Below are 26,262 nucleotides of genomic sequence, written 5' to 3'. Positions count from 1 at the left end.
TCTTCACTCAAATACATACTTGTTCCCCTTTCCATGCTCATGTACAGGTGACACACACATAGTCTATGTGCCAATCAAATTATAGAAGTATTTCCCCTCATGTTGCCATACATTTTTATCCATCATTTTCTGTGTAAATTAATAAATGCTTAACAATTCAAACAGTAACAGAATGTCTAGCAATATAAACATGGAATGCCAAGTCAATAAATTAGCATGAATGCCCGTGCTGCACTGAAGTCTTGATATAGAGGCTGTACTCTGACCACTCTTTCTTCCACTTGTAGACTTTTAAAGGATTGGGAGATACACAAATTCCAAAGGATTAATTCTTTCAAAATGCCAACAATTATCTCAAACCCACCCACCTTTCCCACCACTTTAAGACCACTATTCCTATTTCTCCCATCTTCATCCTAAGGTTCTAAGAAATTCCTATGAAACAACTAGCTTTAAGACAGCCATTACCTTGAAGCTTCTTGTCAGCTGCAGCCCAGTGAAATGCTGCTCCTCCTCCAAGACTGGCCAGGCACAGCTCACTCTGAAGCTTCTCAGAGAACGCTGTGCCCCCTCCCTATGATGAAGACAGACGGTCCTTCTCTGAATTAAGGGAGGGAGAATTGCCAAATTAAATTGCTGATGTGGAAAAGGGTAGAAATGTTCTTTTTTAAAGAACTTGAAAGTGAATTAGCAACAAGTGTCTGTTTAATTTCCCTTAGGGTGGCGATTTCTTAAAAAAAAAAGGTTGTAAATAACTTTACTTTAAAAAAATGTCTGATTTAAACTATTTCACCATTTTTTTTTTCCTTGCCTTGTCTGCATCTTACCTTGGTAGGTAAATTTAAAACCCATCTGGTCATGCTTCATTAAAATAGTCCACTAAGGATGTTGATTGGGATCACACTAAAACTGTACACTGTTTTAGGGAAAACGACTTATAATTTTTTAATCTGTTTTCAGGACATGGTATGTCTCTCCTTTAATTCAGTTATTTTCTTAAATGCTTCAGAAATTTCTAGAGATATCTTCAAGGAACATGGATATTTCTGACCAGAGGCTGGAAATCACTGGTTTGCAGGCAAATGCCCATTTCATATACCCTCATCAATAACTGGCAAATCCTCCTCCTTATATTTTATTAGTATTTTTCACTCACACAAATCAATGTGGGGAAAATTAATTTTTAAAAATTTACATGTATTTGTTTTTCTCTATGTCTGAAACATATTTTCACATTGTATTCATTAAAATTCTCCTATGTTAGACTAAAATTCAGCTGATTTAACTTACAAAGCTAATTTAAAATATTGCTAGGGATAATTTTGGAAATGAAAATATTTGGGAATGAAGTGTTTTATTTGACCTCTGTATTACCTAATACATATTTATATATAAATTTATTGTTGTATATTTTATTTTATATAAAATTTATTTATATAAACTAAATAAACACGTATATATAATCTTTTATTACAGCAGAAAAAATAAACTAATACATTGGCCAAAGAGAATGACTACATGCTCCTGATTAATTTAGAACACAATTCAACATCTAGAAATACACATACTTAACAAATGTCTGACAGCATTCAATGTGTAAGCCACATTCAAATCCAGAATGTGAGATGTAAAGGGACACAAGATATGGTGGGTTGTGAAGACCTCAGTTCTAGGGTTCTCCCAAACTTTGGATGATGTTAGGTATCCCTCTGACAAAGTAGCCAAGGCCTTAGTTTTCTGTGGTTGGTGAGTATCTACAGTAAGTTCTACTTTATTTCTTTTTTAGAGAGGTCTAGAAAACACTTTGATTAGTCTTGACTAGATATCTATGGAAACAACTCTATATTAGCACTCAAAATTCATAATCATTTTTTGTTGTTAAGTGTACAATACAGTGGTTCATGGGCTTCCATTGTGGCTCAGTTGTTAAAGAATCTGCCTGCAATGTGGGAGACCTGGGTTCAATCCTTGGGTTGGGAAGATCCTCTGGAGAAGGGAAAGGCTACCCACGCCAGTATTCCGACCTGGAGAATTCCATGGACTGTATAGTTCATGGGGTCTCAAAGAGTTGGACACAACTGAGTGACTTTCACACATAGTGGTTCACAATTTTAAAGATTATACTCCATCTACAGTTATTATAAAATACTGGCTATATTCCTTTTGTTGTACAATAGTCCTTGCAGCTTATTTTATACATAGTATTTTATACCTGATAATCCCCTACTCCTATATTATCCCTTCTCGCTTCTCTATTTCCACCAGTAATCATGAGTTTGTTCTCTGTATCTTGCGAGTCTGCTTCATTTTTGTTATATTTACTAGTTTGTGGTATTTTTTAGATTCCGCATGTAAGTGATATCATACAGTATTTGTCTTTCATGTAGCATTAATACCCTCCAAGTCCATCCATCTTACTGCAAATGGGAAAATTTTTACTTTTTTTTATGGCTGAGTAGTATTTCATTGTATATACACCACATCTTCTTTATCCATCGATCTGTTATGTACAGTTAGGTTGCACTCGTATCTTGGCAATAGTAAATAATGCTGCTGCTACAAACATTGGAGTGCATGTATCTTTCCAAATTAGTGGTTTTGTTCTGGGTTTTGGATATATACACAGGAGTGAAATTGCTGGGTCATATGGTACTTCTATTTTTAGTTATTTTGAGAAACTGCCATACTGTTTTCCACAGCGACTGCACCAGTTTACATTCCCACCAACAGTATACAAGGGTTTTCTTTTCTCCATATCCTCACCAAAATTTGTTATTTGTGTTCTTTTTTGATAATAACAATCCTGATAGGTGTGAGGCGGTATCTCATTGTGATAATTTGGGGGATGCAGCGTTTTATTTGGCCTCTGTATTATATAATATGTAATGCATATAAATATATATTTATATATAAATTTTATTTTATATATAAATGTTTGTATGTAAAACCACCTCTATGTAAGCATTAATATTAGAAAATATATAATAATAATGAGGATAATTCCCAGGCTAGTATTTTATTGAGGGCTCTAATAATTACAGTATGTAATCTTTTATAGTATAAACCACCCTAAATCTCAGAGGCTCACCCTCAAAAGAGTTTCTAACGCTGACGTCAAAGTTCAACGGACGTCATCAAGCGGCCAGAGAAGGAGAGGAGTCTCCATTCTAAGCAGTCATTAAAAGACTCAAACTTCCTCCAATCTATGACTCTACCATCTTCTTTGGCCTTGAAGTCCTCTAGTCTTTGCACCTGGCTAACGAGGGTCACAAAAGATTCAGACACAACTTAAGTGACTAAACAACAACTACAAAGGATCTTATGAAGATGGTCATTGGAGAATCCCAGGAAAGGTTTCAGAGGCCAGGACTGGCAAACATCACTATTGGTCACAGTCAACTGAAGATGAAACTCCAATACCTTGGCCACCTTATGTGAAGAGCTGACTCATTTGAAAAGACCCTGATGCTGGGAAAGATTGATGGCAGGAGGAGAAGGGGACAACAGAGGATGTGATGGTTGGATGGCATCACCGACTCAATGGACATGGGTTTGGGTGGACTCCAGGAGTTGGTGATGGGCAGGGAGACCTGACATGCTGCGGTTCACGGGGTTGCAAAGAGTCGGACACGACTGAGCAACTGAACTGAACTGAACAACTAGATAAAACTGTTAAAGAGGCTGGGGAAGGTAGTCTCCTTATGACCCAGGAGGAAAATGAAACACAATTTGGTGAACACGAAGCATTCTCTCTGCCAGAGGAACTTTTCCCTTTCCATCTTTTATGGACTTTTGTTGTTTGTTGAATGTTTTTTTATTTTCTTTTTTGGCTGTGTATCATATTTATAAAGACCAGGGCATACATTTCTATTTGCCCACCCTACATTCACTTTTTGAATTCTTCGTCATCAACAGAACTCCAGTTGCATTCAAGGTGGCATTGTAAACTCTTAAAATATTTTTTCCCACAATCCTCCAAATAAGCCCTGGCCACAAGATGGAATTTCTTGCCAAAGAATGTAAGCAGAAATAGTTATGAAGATTCTAGAGAGGGTACCTCCAAAAGGGAAAACTGTCTTCTTGGGCTTTTTCTTTTTCACTCATTTTCCCTTCTTTTTCTTACTCCCCCCTAGAATTTGACCACAACAGGATTCAGACAGCCATTCTAGACCAAGAAGTGATTTAGGAAAAGGATGCAACTCATTAGGGATGAAAGATCCTGAACCCCTGAATAATGGGTCCACCCCATTCCAATCACTTTAACCCAGTGGAACAATAAGCATCTATCTTGGGGCGGTCCTAAGATGGCAGAGGAATAGGATAGAGAGACCATTTTCTCCCCCACAAATTCATCAAAAGAACATTTGAACACTGAGTAAATTCCACAAAACAACTTCTGAATGCTGGCAGAAGACATCAGGCACCCAGAAAGGCAGCCCATTGTCTTCGAAAGAAGGTAGGAAAAAATATAAAAGATAAAAAGAGAGGCAAAAGAGGTAGGGACAGAGATCTGTCAGGGGAAAGGAGTCTTAAAAAAGAGAGAAGTTTCCAAACACCAGGAAACACTCTCACCGGTGGGTCTGTGGTGAGCCTTGGAACCTCAGAGGGCAACATAACCGGAAGGAAAAATAAATAAATAATTAAAACCCACAGATTATGTGCCTAAGGGCAACTCCCAGCGGAGAAGCAGTGCAGACGCTCGCATCCGCCACTAGCAAGCAGGGACCGGACAGGGAGGCGTGGGTTGCACTGCTTAGGGTAAGGACCGGGCCTGAATGCCCCAAGGGCAATCTGAGGGAACTAACTTGAGATAGCAACCCAGACTGTGGGATAGCTATCCCACGAAAATCCCTAACCTAAGACACCACCAGGCCAGCTCACAGAACAAAGGACTGAGCAGAGCTAGCCAGCTGTGGACCAGCCCATCCCCCTCCAGAGACAAGCAGGTGAGGGCAGGCAGAGCTGGAAGGTGGCAATCGCGGACCCAGAGAGGAATCATCTAGCAAACTGCAAGCAGGCTTCGTTGCTAACCAAGACTTCTAGGGATTCTAGAAGGTCGACATCCGCCGGGAGGGTCGCAGCCAAAGATCAGCTCCCAAGAAGAGACACACAGCACACCTGAGAAGGTGTGCCCGTTGTACACCCAGAAAAACAAACGGCTGGGGCGGGGAGGTGATACGATGCAGCCTCCAACTGGGGGTGACAGCGCTCGCCAAGCAACTGGTCACCTGAGCTGCTCGGACCTGGGAAGGGCACAAAACACAGGCCCAACCAAGTCTGTGCCTTTGTGAAGTACCTGAGAACCTGAACCTGAGTGGATTAGACCTGGGAAGTGCATGCAACCCAGGGCCCACCTCAGACAGTTCCTGGCAGAGCAACCTAGAGCCTGAACAGTGTAGACTGGGAAAGCACACACGCTGTGAGCGGGGGCAAACCCAGTGTGGCTGAATTACTGTGAGCACACGTCAGTGATATTTGTTTGCAGGGTTCCTCCCTTCCCACAGCATGACTGAACAAGTAAGCCTAAAAAAGTGAACACCACCACCCCCTTGTGTCATGGCGTAAATTAGACACTGAAGAGACCAGCAAACAGATGAAGCTAAAATAAACAGAATGAACCACTTTGGAAGTGACAGGTGCAATAGATTAAAACCCTACAGTTAGCACCGACTACATAGGAAGGGGCCTATAGATCTTGAGAAGTATAAGCCGGATCAAGGAACTATCTGAAAATGAACTGACCCCACACTGTCCACAACACCACCAGAGAAAGTCTTAGATATATTTTTACTACAATAATTTTTTAAATTTTTAATTTTTTTTTAATTTTTAAGTCCTCTATTACTCCTTTAATTTTCATTTTTATAACCTACTATTACTTTGCAAAAAAAGACCCTATTTTTAAACCAAACTTCATATATATATATATATTATAATTTTTTGACATTTTTTCTTTAATATTGTATTTTTGAGAATCTAACCTCTACTCTAGATTTTTAATCTTTGCTTTTTGGTATTTGTTATCAATTTTGTACCTTTAAGAACCCAATCTTCAGTACCCATTTTTACTTGGGAGTGAGATTACTGGCTTGATTGCTCTCTCCTCCTTTGGACTCTCCTTTATCTCCACCAGGTCGCCTCTATCTCCTCCCTCCTCCTTCTCTTCTCTACCCAACTCTGTGAATCTCTTTGTGTGTTCTGGGCTGTGGAGAACACTTAGGAAACTGAGTACTGGCTAGATCTGTCTCTCTCCTTTTGATTCCCACTTTTATCCACCTGGCCACCTCTGTCTCCTTCCTCCCTCTTCTCTTCTCTGTGTAACTCCATGAACGTGTCTAAGGGATCCAGATTGTGGAGAGCACATAGAGAAGTGACTACTGGCTAGCTTGCTCTCTCCCCTTTTGATTCCACCTCTTCTCCTGGTCACTCTATCTCCCTCCTCCCTCTTCTCTTCTCCATGTAACTCTGTATACCTCTCTGGGTGTCCCTCACTGTGGAGAAACTTTTCATCATTAACCTAGATGTTTTATCATCGGTGCTGTATAGATGGAGAAGTCTTGAGGCTACTGTAAAAGTAAGACTGAAAACCAGAGGCAGGAGGCTTAAGTCCAAATCCTGAGAACACCAGAGAACTCCTGACTCCAGGGAATATTAATCGATAGGTGCTCATCAAACACCTCCATACCTACACTGAAACCAAGCACCACCCAAGGGCCAAAAAGTTCCAGAGCAAGACATACCACGCAAATTCTCCAGCAACACAGGAACATAGCTATGAGCTTCAATATACAGGCCACCCAAAGTCACACCAAACCCACTGACATCTCAAAACTCATTACTGGACACTTCATTGCACTCCAGAGAGAAGAAATCCAGCTCCACTCACCAGAACACTGACACAAGCTTCCCTAACCAGGAAACTTTGACAAGCCACCCGTCCAACCCCACCCACAGTGAGGAACCTCCACAATAAAGAGGAACCACAAACTGCCAGAATACAGAAAGGCCACTCTGAACACAGCAATATAAACAAGATGAAAAGGCAGAGAAATACCCAGCAGGTAAAGGAACATGATAAATGCCCACCAAATCAAACAAAAGAGGAAGAGATAGGGAATCTACCTGATAAAAAATTCCAAATAATGATAGTGAAAATGATCCAAAATCTTGAAAACAAAATGGGAGTTACAGATAAATAGCCTGGAGACAAGGATCAAGAAGATGCAAGAAAATTTTAACAAGGACCTAGAAGAAATAAAAAAGAGTCAATCAATATAATAAATAATGCAATAAATGAGATCAAAAACACTCTGGAGGGATCCACAGTAGAATAACAGAGGCAGAAGATAAGATAAGTGAGGTAGAAGATAGAATGGTAGAAATAAATGAAACAGAGAGAAAAAAGAAAAAAGAATTAACAGAAATGAGGACAACCTCCGAGACCTCTGGGACAATGTTAAACGGCCCATCATTCAAATCATAGGAGTCCCAGAAGAAGAAGACAAAAAGAAAGACCATGAGAAAATACTTGAGATAATAGTTGAAAACTTCCCTAAAATGGGGAAGGAAATAATCACCCAAGTCCAAGAAACCCAGAGAGTCCCAAACAGGATAAACCCAAGGGGAAACACCCTAAGACACATATTAATCAAATTAACAAAGGTCAAATACAAAGAACAAATATTAAAGGCAGCAAGGGAAAAACAACAAATAACACACAAGGGGATCCCCATAAGGATAACAGCTGATCTTTAAACAGAAACTCTTCAAGCCAGAAAGGAATGGTAGGACATACTTAAAGTGATGACAGAGAAAAACCTACAACCCAGATTACTGTACCCAGCAAGGATCTCATTCAAATATGAAGGAGAAATCAAAAGCTTCAGACAAGCAAAACCTGAGAGAGTTCAGCACCACCAAACGAGCTCTCCAACAAACGCTAAAGGATCTTCTCTAGACAGGAAACACAGAAAGGGTATATAAACTCGAACCCATAACAATAAAGTAAATAGCAACAGGATCATACTTATCAATAATTACCTTAAATGTAAATGGGTTGAATGCCCCAACCAAAAGACAAAGACTGGCTGAATGGATACAAAAACAAGACCCCTATATATGTTGTCTACAAGAGACCCACCTCGAAACAAGGGACACATACAGACTGAAAGTGAAGGGCTGGAAAAAGATACTCCACGCAAATAGACACCAAAAGAAAGCAGGAGTAGCAATACTCATTTCAGATAAAATAGACTTTAAAACAAAGGCTGTGAAAAGAGACAACATAGGACACTACATAATGATCAAAGGATCAATCCAAGAAAAAGAAATAACAATTATAAATATACATGCACCCAACATGGGAGCACCACAATATGTAAGACAAATGCTAGTAAGTATGAAAGGGGAAATTAACAATAACACAATAATAGTGGGAGACTTTAATACCCCACTCACACCTATGGATAGATCCACTAAACAGAAAATTAACAAGGAAACACAAACTTTAAATGACACAGTGGACAAGTTAGACCTAATTGATATCTATAGGACATTTCACCCCAAAACAATGAATTTCACCTTTTTCTCAAGCACACATGGAACCTTTTTCAGGATAGATCACATCCTGGGCCATAAATCTAGCCTTGGCAAATTCAAAAACCTGAAATCATTCCAAGCATCTTTTCTGACCACAACGCAGTAAGATTAGATGTCAATTACAGGAGAAAAACTATTAAAAATCCCAACATATGGAGGCTGAACAACACGCTGCTGAATAACCAACAAATCACAGAAGAAATAAAAAAAATAAATATGCATAGAAATGAATGAAAATGAAAACACAACAACCCAAAACCTACGGTACACTGTAAAAGCAGTGCTAAGGGGAAGGTTCATAGCAATATAGGCTTACCTCAAGAAACAAGAAAAAAGCCAAACAAATAACCTAACTCTATACCTAAAGCAACTAGAAAAGGAAGAAATGAAGAATCCCAGAGTTAGTAAAAGGAAAGAAATCTTAAAAATTAGGGCAGAAATAAATGCAAAAGAAACAAAAGAGACCATAGCAAAAATCAACAAAGCCAAAAGCTGGTTCTTTGAGAAGATAAATAAAATTGACAAACCATTAGCCAGACTCAGCAAGAAACAAAGAGAGAAAAATCAAATTAACAAAATTAGAAATGAAAATGGAGAGATCACAACAGACAACACAGAAATACAAAGGATCATAAGAGACTACTATCAGTAACTATATGCCAATAAAATGGACAACTTGGAAGAAATGGACAAATTCTTAGAAAAGTATAACTTTCCAAAACTGAACCAGGAAGAAATAGAACATCTTAACAGACCCATCACAAGCACGGAAATTGAAACTGTAATCAGAAATCTTCCAGCAAACAAAAGCCCAGGACCAGACGGCTTCACAGCTGAATTCTACCAAAAATTTAGAGAAGAGCTAACACTTATCCTACTCAAACTCTTCCAGAAAATTGCAGAGGAAGATAAACTTCCAAACTCATTCTATGAGGCCACCATCACCCTAATACCAAACCTGACAAAGATGCCACAAAAAATGAAAACTGCAGGCCAATGTCACTGATGAACATAGACCCAAAAATCCTTAACAAAATTATAGCAAACAGAATACAACAGCATATTTAAAAAAATCATACATCATGACCAAATGGGCTTTATCCCAGGGATGCAAGGATTCTTCAATATCTGCAAATCAATCAATGTAATACACCACATTAACAAATTGAAAACTAAAAACCATATGACTATCTCAATAGATGCAGAGAAAGCCTTTGACAAAATTCAACATCCATTTATGATAAAAACTCTCCAGAAAGCAGGAATAGAAGGAACATACCTCAACATAATAAAAGCTATATATGACAAACCCACAGCAAACATTATCCTCAATGGTGAAAAATTGAAAGCATTTCCCCTAAAGTCAGGAACAAGACAAGGGTGCCCACTCTCACCACTAATATTCAACATAGTTTTGGAAGTTTTGGCCACAGCAATCAGAGCAGAAAAAGAAATAAAAGGAATCCAGATTGGAAAAGAAGAAGTAAAACCCTCACTGTTTGCAGATGACATGATCCTCTACATAGAAAACCTTAAAGACTCCACCAGAAAATTACTAGAGGTAATCAATGAATGTAGTAAAGTTGCAGGATATAAAATCAACACACAGAAATCCCTTGCATTCCTATACACTAACAACGAGAAAACAGAAAGAGAAATTAAGGAAACAATTCCATTCACCATCGCAACTAAAAGAATAAAATACTTAGGAATACATCTACCTAAAGAAACAAAAGACCTATATATAGAAAACTATAAAACACTGGTGAAAGAAATCAAAGAGGACACAAATAGATGGAGAAATACACTATGTTCATGGATCGGAAGAATCAATATAGTGAAAATGAGTATACGACCTAAAGCAATCTATAGATTCAATGCAATCCCTATCAAGCTACCAACAGTATTTTTCAGAGAACTAGAACAAATAATTTCATAATTTGTATGGAAATGCAAAAAAATTCAAATAGCCAAAGCAATCTTGAGAAAGAAGAATGGAACTGGAGGAATCAACCTGCCTGACTTCAGACTATACTACAAAGCCACAGTCATCAAGACAGTATGGTACTGCCACAAAGACAGAAATATAGATCAATGGAACAAAATAGAAAGCCCAGAGATAAATCCACGCAACTATGGACACCTTATCTTTGCCAAAGGAGGCAAGAATATACAATGGAGAAAAGACAATCTCTTTAACAAGTGGTGCTGGGAAAACTGGTCAACCACTTGTAAAAGAATGAAACTAGAACACTTTCTAACACCATACACAAAAATAAACTCAAAATGGATTAAAAATCTAAACGTAAGACCAGAAACTATAAAACTCCTAGAGGAAAATGTAGGCAAAACACTCTCCGACATAAATCACAGCAGGATCCTCTATGACCTACCTCCCAGAATATTGGAAATAAAAGCAAAAATAAACAAATGGGACCTAATTAAAATTAAAAGCTTCTGCACAACAAAGGAAGCTATAAGCAAGGTGAAAAGACAGCTTTCAGAATGGGAGAAAATAATAGCAAATGAAGCAACTGACAAAGAATTAATCTCAAAAATATACAAGCAGCTCCTGCAGCTCAATTCCAGAAAAATAAACGACCTAATCAAAAAATGGGCCAAAGAACTAAACAGACATTTCTCCAAAGAAGACATACAGATGGCTAATGAACACATGAAGAGATGCTCAACATCATTCATTATCAGAGAAATGCAAATCAAAACCACAATGAGGTACCATTTCACACCCATCAGAATGGCTGCTATCCAAAAGTCTACAAGCAATAAATGCTGGAGAGGGTGTGGAGAAAAAGGAACCCTTTTACACTGTTGGTGGGAATGAAAACTAGTACAGCCACTATGGAGAACAGTGTGGAGATTCCTTAAAAAACTGGAAATAGAACTGCCATATGACCCAGCAATCCCACTGCTGGACAGTGGGAGGAAACACCAAGGAAACCAGAATTGAAAGAGACACATGTACCCCAATGTTCATTGCAGCACTGTTTATAATAGCCATGACGTGGAAGCAACCTAGATGTCCAACAGTAGACGAATGGATAAGAAAGCGGTGGTACATATACACAATGGAATATTACTCAGCCATTAAGGAGAATACATTCAAATCAGTTCTAATGAGGTGGATGAAACTGGAGCCTATCATACAGAGTGAAGTAAGCCAGAAAGAAAAACACCAATACAGTATACTAACACATATATATGGAATTTAGAAAGATGGTAATGATAACCCTGTATCCGAGACAGCAAAATAGACACAGATGTATAGAACAGTCTTTTGGACTCTGTGGGAGAGGGTGAGGGTGGGATGATCTGGGAGAATGGCATTCAAACATGTATATTATCATATGTGAAACGGATCGCCAGTCCAGGTTCGATGCATGATACTGGGTACTTGGGGCTGGTGCACTGGGATGACCCAGAGTGATGGGATGGGGAGGAAGGTGGGAGGGGGGATTAAGGATGGGGAACACATGTACATCTGTGGTGGATTCATGTCAATGTATGGCAAAACCAATACAATATTGTAAAGTAATTAGCCTCCAATTAAAATAAATAAATTTATATTTTTAAAAATAAGCTTCTATCTTACCTAGGTCACTGTGTTTTCTAGTCTCTCTAGTAGTAGGAAAAAAAGTTGATCTTATATATGATTACCAAGAAAAACAATATTATTATTATAGAATTAATCTTTTCAAAGCTTTCAGATTATTATTACATAATTTAAAGAGGATTATCAGGTTAGTATAAATATGAATTTATTTAAATGAACAGATATATTCAATTATATATTTTACAAGTAATATTTCTCATTCCATCTTCTCATTTCACATGTTTTAGAAAACTCAAGTGCACACAAAATATGGTCATTACATTAAAATTATACTTTTCTGTGTTTATTTTGTCTATTTTCTATATTGCATGCTCAGTCACTAAGTCATGTCTGACTCTTGACAACCCCGTGGACTGTATCCCACCAGGCTCCTCTGTCCATGGAATTTTCCAGGCAAGAATACTGGAGTGGGTTGCCATATCCTTCTCTAGGGGATCTTTCTAACCCAGAGATCGAACCCACATTTCCTGTGTCACCTGCAATGGCAAGGGCAGATTCTTTACCACTGAGCCACTTGGGTTAAATCAGAAAATACTATAGCACCTCACCATTTTCCAAACAAAATACAAAGGAAAAACTTAATTCCTTGGACAATGTTTTATATTTCATTGTTCTATAGAAGGAGTGGGAGAAGAAGGATAACCAATAATAATTAATGTTAATACTATTACTACTATTAATTAAGATAGAGAATAATTACAGATATAATAATATCTAACATCTATAGAGCTTTCCATGTGCCAGGTACTGTTCCCAACACTTGACATATTATTTTATTTAATTATTAGATGGCTATTTCAGGTAGGAGAGTCCCATGTTCAAGTCATTCTGCATAACAAGAGTAGTAGTATTACTAATATAAATGACAAAGAATGACAGAAACCAAAAGTGGTTCAGGTATGCAGGAGGCAATCAACTGTTGCTGGCAGACAGACATGAAGCCCCCACACTTATACAAACCCTTCTATGATGGGGAGCAAAAGTCTTAAGCCACCAGGGGAAAAGCAAAAGCCACCTTACCAGGGAAGGGAAGACAGGAAACCCTCCTATCCCCAAGACAAAGGCAGAAATCCATAGCTGCTGGGGAGCAGTCAAAGCAAAAAACCTCTGCCCTTGAGGAGGAGCAGGAAACCTTTGAGTTCAGGATTCTCTATGAATAAAAAGCAGTGGTCAGCTACTGCTGAGGAAGGGGCAAGAATATACCAACCTTAGATCCCTGCTTGCTCAGATGGTAAAGAATCTACCTGCACTGCAGGAGACCCAGGTTCAATACCTGGGTCGGGAAGATCCCTTGGAGAAGGGAATGGCAACCCAACTCCAGTATTCTTGCCTGGAGAATTCCATGGACAGAGAAGCCTGGTGGATTATAGCCCATGGGGTCACAAAGAGTCGGACGTGACTGACCGAGTAACACTAGATATAAATCAGAGGTTAGCTGCCATTTGGAGAGGAAAGAATGCTGAGAAAGTGCAACCATCAGATCTAGCTACATAGGGCCTCCCTAAAGCTGAGGCTGGACAAAAAAACAAAGAACACTCCCTGCCTCACCAGGAACCTAGCACCTAACAATAACAGCAGCTCACTGCTGGAAAACAGGCAAGGGCATGAAGAGAGACACCACCCTCCCCAACATGTGGCACAGATGTAAAGGAACTGTTGACCATTTAGAATTGAAAAAGACCACTGAGAAAAAACCTCTGGCACTCAGGCTGCACTCTAACCAAAAAGTTTGTTATGCAAGTCAGATGATAATGAAATGAGAAAAGGAGGACACAATCTCCAGCTTATTTTATGATATCAGTATTAACCTCATACTAGAAGAAAAAGCATAAAAGTAAAGAAAATTACAGATCAATTGTGCCTCAGAAACAAAGACACAAATCCAATGATATAGATACAGAAATTATATAGAATTACAGAGAAAATGATTATAGAAAAAGGATAAAATATTATGACTAAATGGTGTTTATCTTGAAAGTGCAAGGATGGTTATACATTTGCCAATAAATCAATGCAATTCACCATATCAACAGACTAAATAAAGAAGAAAAATAGAGGCCCTCTCAACTGACGCAGAAAAGCATTTGACATAATTCCACAGACATTCATGATAAAAAAATGTTTGGCATACCAGTAATTAAAGGGATCTCACTCAAGTTGATCAAGGGCATCTACAAAAAAGCCTGAAGTTAAAATCCTACTTAATAGTGAAACATGGAATGTTTTTCCCCTAAAATTAGGAACAAAGATGTCTGCTTTCAACGTTTCTATTCTACATTATATTAGAGATCCTAACCAATAAATAGCACCTGAAAAATAAAGGTATGCAGAATGAAAAGGAAGAAATAAAGCTGTTTTTAATTGCAGACAACATGATGATCTATGCAGAAAATTCCAATGAATTTACCAAAATAAAACAAAGCTACTAAACCTAATATCTGTTTATCAATGTCATCAGGTATAAGGCCAACATAATTTGTTTCTATAGAATAAAAATTAGAAGTGGAAGTTTAACAAAGTGCATTTATAATATCATCAAACCCAAGGAAATACTAAGTTAAAATAAATCTAACAAATATGTGCATGATTTGCACACTGAAGACTTTAAAAATGGTGAAAATTAAGGAAGAGCTGAATAAATGGAGAAATATATCAAGTTTATTGACTAAAAGATGAACTATTTCTAGGCTGTAACTTCTCCCCAAACCTATCTATAGAATCATTGCAATCTCAATCAAAATCCCAGCAGGCTTTATGTAGAAATTGAGAAGGTATCTCTAAAATGTATATGGAAAAGCAAAGGAACTAGGAGAACAACCAGAGTAATTTTGAGAAGAAAACGCAAAGTTGGAAGACTCACACTACCTGATTTAAAGACTACAGTAAACAAAACAGTATATTGAATATTATTGGCACAGGATAGACATATATATAAATAAAATAGAAACAGATCAGCAAATATGGTCTATGGCAATGGTAGTTAAATGGAGAAGTGACAGTCTTTTCAACAAATAATGCTGGAAAAATTGGACATTATATACAAGAATGTTCACCCTGAACCCTTAGATAAGACCATACACAAAAATTAGCTCAAAATGACAGACTGACTTTAATGTAAAAGCAAAAACTGTGAAACTCATGGAAGAAAACAAAGCAGGAAGTCTTTGAGACCTTCATTTCGACAAAAGATTTATCAGAGCACAAAGAACATGGACCATAAAATTTTGATAAATTTGACTTGAAATGTTCTCCGCTCTTCAAAAAATAAAATGAAAATCCAGAGTGGGAGAATATACTTGCAGAACAAGTATTGGATTAAAAAAAAAAAAAAAAACACTTGTATATAGAATATATAAAGAACTCTCACAATTCAATAAGATTAATGGCCCAATTTAAGCAGATCCTCTTCAAAGAAGATATATAAATACCAAATGAACACATTAAAAGATGCTCAACACTATCAGCAATTAGGGATATGCAAATAAACCTACAATGAGATACCACTAACACCTTTGTAAAAATAGCTAATATTAAAAAGAGAAAATATCTGACAGTATCAGTTGCTGGCAATGATGCAGAGCTACTAGAACTTATACAATGCTGGTGGAAATACAAAATATCACAGCTACTTCAGAAAACAGTTTGGCAGTTTCTAATATATTTAGACATACATTTACCAAAACCAACCAAGAGAAATGAAACTTATGTACAAAGATCTGTTCTGGAATGTATTGTTGTTTAGTAGCTAAGTTGTGTCTGATTCTTTTGTGACACTATGGACTGTAGTCCACCAGGCTTCTCAGTCCATGGAATTTTCCAGGCAAGAATACTGGAGTGGGTTGCCATGCCCTCCTCCAGGGGATCTTCCTGACCCAGGGATCAAACTCATGTCTCCTGCATCACAGGTGGATTCCTTATTGCTGAGCCACTGGGGAAGCCCTCTGGAATGTATATAACAATTTTAATCCTAATCAGCAAAAACTATAAATCTACTGGTGAGTGAATATATAAGTTGTAAAATAACAGAATACCTGTAAGCTAATTTAAGAAATAAACCTCTGATATATGTACCAACATGAATAAGTTATCAGAAACATTATGGTAAGTGAAAGAAATAGATGTAAAATGGTAGATATTGTATAATTCCATTTATATGATATTCTGGAAAATGAATACCATAGGGACAGAAATCAGACAAGTGGTTACTAAGAACTGGGGTAGAGAGAGAATGTTGACTACAGTGAGGCAGTAAGGAACATTCTGAAGTTATGGAACTATTCTATAGCCTGACTGTACTGGTTATTACATGACTGTATATGTTTGTCAAAACTCATCGAATTACATACCAAAAAGACTGAATTTAACTCTTTGTAAACTACACCTTAATAAATCTGAGTCTTAAAAAAGCATCCAATCAGAATATAACCTATATAACAAGTTGATGTTTTACAGTGAGCATAATGGGAATATATATAGGAATTTTGTTTGTACTTTGGTCAATGATTACCTAAAGAGGTTGTGAGTAACACAGGTATGTGTAAAAATATCCTCTGTAGTGTATAAAAAACGTATTAAATATTCTATTTGTTTAACCTCTTTAAGTAATTTTTTTGTTACGCTTAGCCTAGCATCTTTATTTTGTAAATTTTTATACTGAAGTATAAAAACATGGAACAACAGACTGGTTCCAAATAGGAAAAGGAGTACGTCAAGGCTGTATATTGTCACCCTGCTTATTTAACTTGTATGCAGAGTACATCATGAGAAACGCTGGGCTGGAAGAAACACAAGCTGGAATCAAGATTGCCGGGAAAAATATCAATAACCTCAGATATGTGGATGACACCACCCTTATGGCAGAAAGTGAAGAACTAAAGAGCCTCTTGATGAAAGTGAAAGAGAAGAGTGAAAAAGTTGGCTTAAAACTCAACATTCAGAAAACTAAGATCATGGCATCCAGTCCCATCACTTCATGGCAAATATATGGGGAGACAGTGGAAACAGTGACAGACTTTATTTTTCTGGGCTCCAAAATCACTGCAGATGGTGATTGCAGCCATGAAATTAAAAGATGCTTACCTCTTGTAAGAAAAGTTATGACCAACCTAGACAGCATATTGAAAAGCGGAGACATTACTTTGCCAACAAAGGTCCGTCTAGTCAAGGCTATGGTTTTTCCAGTAGTCATGTATGATGTGAGAGTTGGACTATAAAGAAAGCTTAGCACAGAACAATTGATGCTTTTGAACTGTGGTGTTGGAGAAGACTCTTGAGAGTCCCTTGGACTGCAAGGAGATCCAACCAGTCCATCCTAAAGGAAATCAGCCCTGAATATTCATTGGAAGGACTGATGCTGAAGCTGAAACTCCAATATTTTGGCCACCTGATGTGAAGAGCTGACTCATTTGAAAAGACCCTGATGCTGGGAAAGATTGAGGGCAGGAGGAGAAGGGGACGACAGAGGATGTGAAGGTTGGATGGCATCACCGACTCAATGGACATGGGTTTGGGTGGACTCTGGGAGTCGGTGATGGACAGGGAAGCCGGGCATGCTGTGGTTCATGGGGTTGCAGAAAGTCGGACACGACTGAGTGACTGAACTGAACTAAACTGGTACTTAAGTATAGCTGATTTACCCCCTGGAGGAGGAAATGGTGACCCACTCCAGTATGCTTGCCTGGAAAAATCCCACGAAAAAAGGAGCCTGGAGGGTTACCATTCATGGGGTCACAAAGCGTCAGATACGACTGAGCACTCATAGTTGATTTACAATTTTGTGTTAGTTTCAGGGGTACAGCAAAGTGATTCAGTTATACATTTACATATATGCATTCTTTTTCAGATTCTCTTCCCATATAGGTTATTGCAGAATACTGAGTAGAGATCCCTGTTTTACACAGCAGGTCCTTTGTTGATTATCTATTTTATTAATATATACAGTAGTGTGTATATGTAAATTTCCAACTCCTAAGGTAACCCTCCCCCACCTTTGCTCTTTGTTTACCATATGTTTGTATTCAAAGTCTGTGAGTCTGTTTCTGATTTGTAGATATGTTCACTTGTATCATTTTAAAAGATTCTACATATAAGCGATATCATATGATATTTGTCTGAATTACTTCATTTAGTACAATAATCTTTAGGTTCATCCATGTTGCTGCAAATGGCATTATTTCATTCTTTTCAATGGCTGAATAATAATTCATTGTATATAGGGACTACACCTTCTTTATTCATCCCTCTGTCAATGGACATTTAGGTTGCTTCCATGTGTTAACTAATTTTTATTAACTTCTATTTTTGAATTTGCTTTAAAAATGTTGGCGGGTACCTGACTTTTGATGCAGTTCTGTTAAGTCTTTGCACAAATTCAAATCTCCACTAAGTATCTCTTTCATTGTAGTTAGTTAGCACAAGACAAATGTCAAGAATCTGGAGGACATCAGCACTCTACAGCTTGTGAAATTCATCCTTATTGGCAGAGTCTTTAACTCCACTGACATTCTGGCATGCCATTCAACCATATGAGTAGAAGAAAAGGAAAGAGTAAAAGCCAAAGTGCTATAATCTGGAGACAGAGGTCTGGTTAAGAATACATCCCCAGTGAGAAAGTGGAAGCCAAATAACATATGAGAGACAGAATGGTTATAGAATAAACAAATGTCAATATTTTTTAGTTTTTAAGGTCCATGTAAAAGAGTAGAAATGGTACATTTGGAATACTACCAAAGACCACGAGGGGGCCATGAGCATAGGTAGAGCAAGAAATTTTAGATTCTAAATGGATATTCAAAATATTCAATGACTGCTAAGGCACAGGCACAAAGAGTTGAAATTGTCTGTAAATAAAGTTAAGTTCTTATTATTAATGTTCACTGGTCAAATGTCAGTCCACCTAAAGGGGAAGGACAGCAGAAGAAAACTCACTAAGGGTGAGCATTCCAGGTAAGAAAAAGGCAAGCCAGACAGAAAATCACTGCCAGGGCCAAAAGGACATGATAATCTCTGGTCAAACGTATGTAAACATGATAGGGAAAAAGAAAAAAAGACCAACCAGTGACCTAGAGATCACAAGAATATAAACTTGCTATGTTTGGAGAATTTTGTATTTCCCGAGTAATGCAAAAACTTAACACAGTGCCCATGGATGATGCTGCTAGGAATTCAAAAATTAGGATGATGGGATGGAAGACATTAAAAGAAATAAAATGAAAGAAAGGTAGATGCTGCTAAGTCGCTTCAGTCGTGGCCGACTCTGTGCGACCCCATAGACGGCAGCCCACCAGGCTCCGCCGCCCCTGGGATTCTCCAGGCAAGAACACTGGAGTGGGTTGCCACTTCCTTCTCCAGTGCATGAAAGTGAAAAGTGAAAGTGAAGTTGCTCAGTTGTGTCCAACTCTTAGCGACCCCATGGGCTGCAGCCTACCAGGCTCCTCCGTCCATGGGATTTTCCAGGCAAGGGTACTGGAGTGGGATGCCATTGCCTTCTCCGAGAAAGGCAGATGAGGACCCCACAATGTAATCATACAGCACACAGCAAATAAACCTTATTACTCTCTCAGTATTTAAGTAGATAAACCAGGCTGCAGTGCTCTTCACAGGATTATCAAGCAAAGAGAAAGACCTTCACTGGATTTGCCTTGGTGGATTTAAAGATAAAGGGAATTCCCTTCTTACTGTGATCCCCACCCCCACCATCCTCTGAGAACCCATAGTAAAAGAAAGATCCAGGCTGGAACAAATTTATTCCTGTCAGCACTCTGAATAAAGGTACTTATCAGTTCTTTAGTGAGGAGATATGAGAGACTGTTAAAGATATACTCTCTGAACTTCAGAGTTTCTCAGACAGGTGTTATGGCAAGGTTGTTAGGTGTTAGAAGTTCTCAAACAGATATTTAGGCATGGGTTTGGGACTGACTTCTAACTTTAATAGCTCACTAAAGAAACCACTGGTACTACCATATATCAAAATATATTACAAGGTTAAAATAATTTGTAAAAGATCAGTTAACAGTCTAAGTGCATAGCAAGAAGTAGATATGAACATAAGGAGGAAGGGGAAAAGATGTTCAAAATGAGCCACTAATGATCTGAATGTGCATGTGATTGATTGGTACATCTAGATATAAACTGGAAATCAGCCAGTGAACTCTGAGTCATCTAGAAAAATCTTTAGGTTATTGGTCTGTGTGCCTGGTTAACCACAAAAATAGTAATTTTAGAGGCATCTATTGCTTAGGTCTGGGGCTTCCCAGGTGGCTCAGTGCTGAAGAACTCACCAGCCAATGCAGGAGATGCAGCAGACAGGGGTTAGATCCCTGGGTGGGGAAGACCCTGGAGAAGGAAATGGCAGCCTGCTCCAGTATTCTTGCCTGGAAAATTCCATGGACAGAGGAGCCTGGTGGGGTACAGTCCCTATGTCACAAAGAGTTGGACACGACTGAGTGCCTGAGCACACACAGGCACACACATTGCTTTAGGGCTACTAACTAGTTTCCTCCTTCTGCGCTTATACATATTCTCCTGAAAACTTGCAAGGAAGCTTAAACAAACAATTCTGAATGAGCGGTATTCACTTGAAGACAAAGGAAAGACAATGAGCAAAGGGGTTTCTCCTGTCAAAGGAGAAGGAAGGTGGAAAATAAAAAGAGCAGACAAACAGATGAATAAATACTGGGCACCAAAGAAATACACTGTGGTTGGGGAAAATATTTAACAATATGAGAAAAGAGAAATAGCTCTATAATGCCCCATGTATTTAGGCATGTTACAGCTATTAAACTTAAAGAATGAATGAGTGTGTGATGACAGGAGCTCCAGGAAGGGGAGTGCTGAACAATGAAATGCATCAGGGACACTATTGCTTTTATGGGGTGCTTTGAAATTTTGGGACTTCTTGAGGTTTATTCTAAGGCGATGTTTTAATTTTTAAGAGATATCGTCCTGCCTTATCTACCCAAGTCAGCCAGACACAGATCCTGAGGTTTGTGTCTCTTGCATTCAGACAACAGCACAATGATCTCATTAAGAGGATGAGCTTAGGAATCGGATATTTGGAATGACTGTCATGGCTATTTATTGGATAGGGTGGTTTTCAAGGATTTATTGAGAGTCAGACAGCTGGCTGAAACCTGCAGGTCTTCCATAAGTAGACATCATCATACTCATTTGCATAACTTTTTTTTTTTTTTTAAAAAGAAGATATCTACTTTAACTTCAAAGCACAGAAATATCCTACCTGGTATCAATCTCGGCCAGCAGCTCTCCTCAGATGGCCAGTACAGGCCTTGGGGGACACAAGGGTAGTATGACCTGGACTGGGGCTATGTCATTTGTACAATTTCTTTACAGGAGTTTAATACATCTAATTCTCTACTGAATATAATTTGTGGTTTTTCATTTAAAACATGGTCACTGAACAGAATCAAAACAAATTGCACTCCATATTGTCAATTTAACCATGTTTTAACAAGAAATGGGAAGAGCCTTACCCAATGTCATGTGGATCGTGTAGAGTTGCCTCTGTGATCCCGTTGTTTTTATTCTCACTCCAGCTGCTTGTCCACAGCAGGGCCTTCTCCCTGTTCAGCACTTCTGTGGTCACGCTGCCCTTCTGGGGCTCAATTGGTGTCACAGATTCCTGAAGATTCCCCAGGTCATGGGCATCTCAGATATTAAGCTAAGCTGTCCAAAAGGAGACAGGGAAGCAAACCAATTAAATAGAAAAGGTGTAAAGAAGCTTCCCTACCAAAACTTTAGCAGGCATGCTCTTCTGAAACATAAGAATGATATAAGATCTCAACTGTGATGTAAAGGCCTTGTTTATTTTCTTTCTTGTTCTTGGTATTTGAAATGTTCTCTGTGACACAGTTATGTTATTAGGTTGATACTAAAATCATCTCCTTCATGAAAAGTATGCTTTGGGGGCAGGAAAGAAGGAAAGTAACAATTGCCTTATTCCTTTCTATAGGCCAAATCTGTATAGCTATCTGTTTTGTTTTTTTTTTTGCTTTGTTTGAGTTCTCACATCAGTCCTCATGTGGGGCTTTGTCTTCTAGACACGTACAGTTTTTTCAGTGGAACTAAAACCACATTCTGCAAGCTGTCTTGTAGTCTGCTAATATAAAATACGTTTCACAGCTTTGTTTGCTCACTTCAAAGAAATAGTTGCCTGGAGAAAATCTGGAAAATCCTAGCAGCGCCATCTTGTGTGCAGTACCAGAGTTGCATCCTGTTACTACTAGATCCTTCTTAGAGCAAAAGGGTGGGAACTTATATCCTGGCAAGCCAGCAGTTTTCTCAGGCTTCTAGGATATACCATACTAAAATTCAGAGTTTCGTTATGCATTTATGTGTTACAAAAAATGGAATGCTAATGCCTTTAGTTGCAATGGTCTGACAAAAAAATGCATGCTTACTGAAAATTGAAAAGATATGATTTTTAAAAGAAAGTATAATTCTGTAAAAATAATCAATATTTTTGTTTTCTGAATTATCTTTCAATATCTTTCTATATATATATATATATGAATACATATTACTTTAGAACCAACTTTTTACTGTGCTCAAGCACACAGTTTGAGAGTTTTTCCTTATAAATATTTTCAATGTGATTTTGTTTGAATCACTTCAAATGTAATTTCCCCCTAATTTATAACATTTTACCTGAAACTCTTTCTCTGATATTGTTAAAAAAATGTTTTTTAATAGAGCGAGTAAGGACTGTACTGTCTCTCAAACTATACAAATAATCCCATTTAGTGAAGGTACCCTTCTATTTTTCCTGATGTTGTTACACATATTGTATTAACACAGTCCTCTATCTTTAAATGACATGATATGGTATTTGCCATTGTGCACTTTTCATTTTCACCTAATACTACTTCTCAGGCATCTTTTCAAATCACTACATGCTCATACTTCTGTTTGTCAGCTATATAACGTTAAATTTTAATTGTATGGATGTACCATGTCACATATTTTTAAAATGGCTAGTAGAATCAATCCAAATCTTCTTCCTGTTTCACTATTAAACTTTAAAGATACGGAAAAACAGTTATTGCTGACCATGGTCATACCTGTTGTCTGAAAGAATGAGTTGCGAGGAGGACACAGACAGGGCTGTAGTCAACACAGCAACCAGGCTACGCACTTGATCAGGTCCAGGAAATTTTCAACTATCGACAAAAGATGGGGGGTTAGTTATGGCTGCATGTCTGTATGTTTATGAATGATTATGTGTCTAAAAACAAAGGGTACAAATTTGTTTCAGTATCATTTTGCTCTACTTTTTTTTTTATCATTTATCAATGATAAAAATGATCATGGAATAAAGCAGTTCTAAAAATGCTGAAACTAGTTAAAAATATATTTTGAAATCCCCAGTAATCTGAATACTCCAGAGATGCTGACTATTAACATGGAAATCTAGTTACCAATACACATTTTTTTAAAACAAACTGTTGACCACTCAACAGCATATCTGAATCCCTTCCATGTTCCTTGTACATTTATATTTTACATGTCAAGCACTTTTTATGATTACATTTTTCCTATCAGTTATTTTTTTGTAGAATAATAAATGCTTCAATAAAATCTGTACCAAAGATAGAAACATGGAATGCCATGTAAAAAATTAACATGAACAGCATGGCTCACTGAAGTCTTAATTTAGATGCAGTAATCTGATCACCGATTCCCACACTGTGGACTTCAAAAAATATCGGAGAAACTGAATTTTCAGGGGATTGATTCTGTTACAGTAACGGGAATTTCCCCAAAAATATATTCTATTCCCACCTCTCCCAGGCAACAGCCTCTATTTTTTTCCACCGTAACACTAAAGCCCAAAGAAATCCCCAGAAAAAAAAACTAGCTTTAAGACAGCCATTACCTTGAAGCTTCTTGTCAGCTGCAGCCTCGTGAAATGCAGCCCCTCCCCCAAGAGTGGCCAGGCACAGCTCACATCCAAGCTTCTCAGAGGATGCTCCGCCCCCTCCCTGTGATGGAGAAAGGAGGGGGCCTTACCCTCAATTAGAGGGAGGAGAATTGCCAAGTTAACTGAAATTCACTTAAAGGAGAAAAACGTTCATTTCTAAAGGACTTAAAAGAGAAATGGCAACACGTGTCTCTTTCATTTCCATTCAAGCCACAAGGGTAGGTGACTTCCTGAAGAGAAACAGCAAATCCCTTTATCATGTAGTAAAGACCCCGTTGAAAATATCGCTTACGTATTTTCTTGCCCTTTCTGTTAACAGTGTTACAAAAGATTTTAAGACTCAACTGGTCATGGTCCACTAAAAAGATCTGCTAAGTCCTTGCTTGTGATTACAGCGAATAAATACACTGTTTTGTGGAGAATTAAAACTGTACAGTTTTAATTCTTCTGGCCCTAGGACATGATATGCTTCTCTGTTACTCAGTTTCTCTCATTCATCCTTAGGAAAGTTTCAGCTTTTTTCAAGTCAAGTCATTTTTTAAACACAAACATCTACCAAAATCCTTAATGAAGAGAGATATGAGAAATATATCTCTGAATATACTAAAACTGAAAAAAGAAACTATTTATGGTTTAAAAACACTATGAAGTAAGTTGAAAACACAAGAATAAATTTGACAAACTGGTTCTGATTCAAAAAATAGCCTTAAAGTAGCTCTTACACATTAATAATGAAAAGAGTGAGGTTAAAAAAAATGAGCAAGAGACATAAATAGACAATTCACAATGTTCTGAGGGAAAAATTCTTACCCACTCCCAATATTAACTTCTCTGTGAGCAAGCTCATACAGTGCAACTACAGGGACCTCTGTCCTTCCCATATAGTTGCAAACCTCCAGGCTGTTTGGTAAAATTGTTTAAATTTGCTGTTTTAAAGTCCACTTGACTCAATAATCAATGCCCTGCAGCTTACTTTCACCTTGTACAAAAGCTGATGTTTAGGCTTCCATCTGCAACTTCATTTGTTTTATATCAATTTGTTCAATTTGTTCAGCAGAGAAAGGGGATATGCTGTTCAATGGGGCGCCTCAAAACTCAAATATACAAAATAAAAATTAAATCTAAACAATCCATAAAGATATTCACCTTCCCTAATAAAGAAATGCAAATGTAAACAGCAATGAGATTTCAATTTTACTTAAAATGAAGTGGGGAAAAAAATGATTCCATGCAGAATTGACAAGAGTGAGAAAATGGGTACTCTTGCTCATGTGCAAGGTCACAAAGCTGGGAAGAGGGCAAAACAAAGTTAAAGCAAAAGTCTTAGGGACTTCCCTGGTGGTCAGTGATTAAGATGTCACCTTTCAATTCAGGGGGTACAGGTTTGAGGGCTTCCCTAGTGGCTCAGACGGTAAAGAATCCACAGTGTAGGAGATCTGGGACGATCCCTGGGCTGGGAAGATACCCTAGAGAAGGAAATGGCAACCCACTCCAGTATTCTCGCCTAGGAAATTCCATGGACAGAGGAATCTGGCAGGCTACAGTCCATGGGGTCACAAAGAGTCAGACACGACTGAGTGACTAAGCACAGGCATAGGTTTGAGCCCTGGTTGGGTAGCTAAGATAGCACATATCTCGTGGCCAAAAAACAAAAACATGAAACAGAAGGAGTACTATCACAAATTCAATAGAGACTTTTAAAAAGATGGTTAAGATGGTAAATTTAAAAAACAAAACACTCAAAACCCAGTTTTACCTGAGTTCCAAACAGAAAGATACGTTCTCTTGATCAGTACTCACGGCCTTCTGCACTTGAAATCCTGTCTCTTGAGGATTCTGGAGTAGAACAAAAGATTTTGTCATTCATGTTCTGATTCTAGGGGAGTTAATGACTGCAACCCCCAGTGACTGTTACTTAATCTATGTCCTTCTTGGTGAACATGTTCGTGAACCACAACAATTTTCAATAATTGCCACACTTATCTATGACCTCTCCATCTTTCACATACATCCACATTATCACACAAATTAAAAAATATATTTCTGCACAATGCTCTTACACTGACCATATCTGCATTATAGTTTCACTCAACCA

The 26,262-nt window shown here is 38.0% G+C and overlaps 1 protein-coding gene across 15 annotated transcripts in view; it reads right to left on the bottom strand.

Annotated features, from left to right (window-relative positions):
* PWWP3B (PWWP domain containing 3B) overlaps positions 1–26,262 on the bottom strand; it is a 39,063-nt gene that overhangs the window by 6,943 nt on the left and 5,858 nt on the right. For 4 of the 15 annotated variants that reach the window (XM_081565352.1, XM_081565362.1, XM_081565354.1 and 1 more), the window contains 5 exons: positions 25,924–26,003; positions 24,123–24,257; positions 23,308–23,406; positions 21,721–21,913; positions 469–600 (listed from right to left, as the gene is read on the bottom strand). The gene's annotated coding sequence lies outside the window, so the exon portion shown is untranslated. Of the gene's footprint in view, positions 1–444; positions 601–21,720; positions 21,914–23,307; positions 23,407–24,122; positions 24,300–25,923; positions 26,004–26,262 lie in introns of all 15 variants that reach the window. The other 11 variants (XM_081565350.1, XM_081565360.1, XM_081565351.1 and 8 more) reach the window with 4 other exon arrangements.

The sequence above is a fragment of the Giraffa tippelskirchi genome, chromosome X (genome assembly GCF_054371585.1).
Source record: "Giraffa tippelskirchi isolate mGirTip1 chromosome X, T2T-mGirTip1v1.2.pri, whole genome shotgun sequence".
Taxonomy (NCBI): domain Eukaryota; kingdom Metazoa; phylum Chordata; class Mammalia; order Artiodactyla; family Giraffidae; genus Giraffa; species Giraffa tippelskirchi.
The sequence above is the reverse complement of the archived record's forward strand: the minus strand, read 5'-3'. Positions and strand labels throughout refer to the sequence as shown.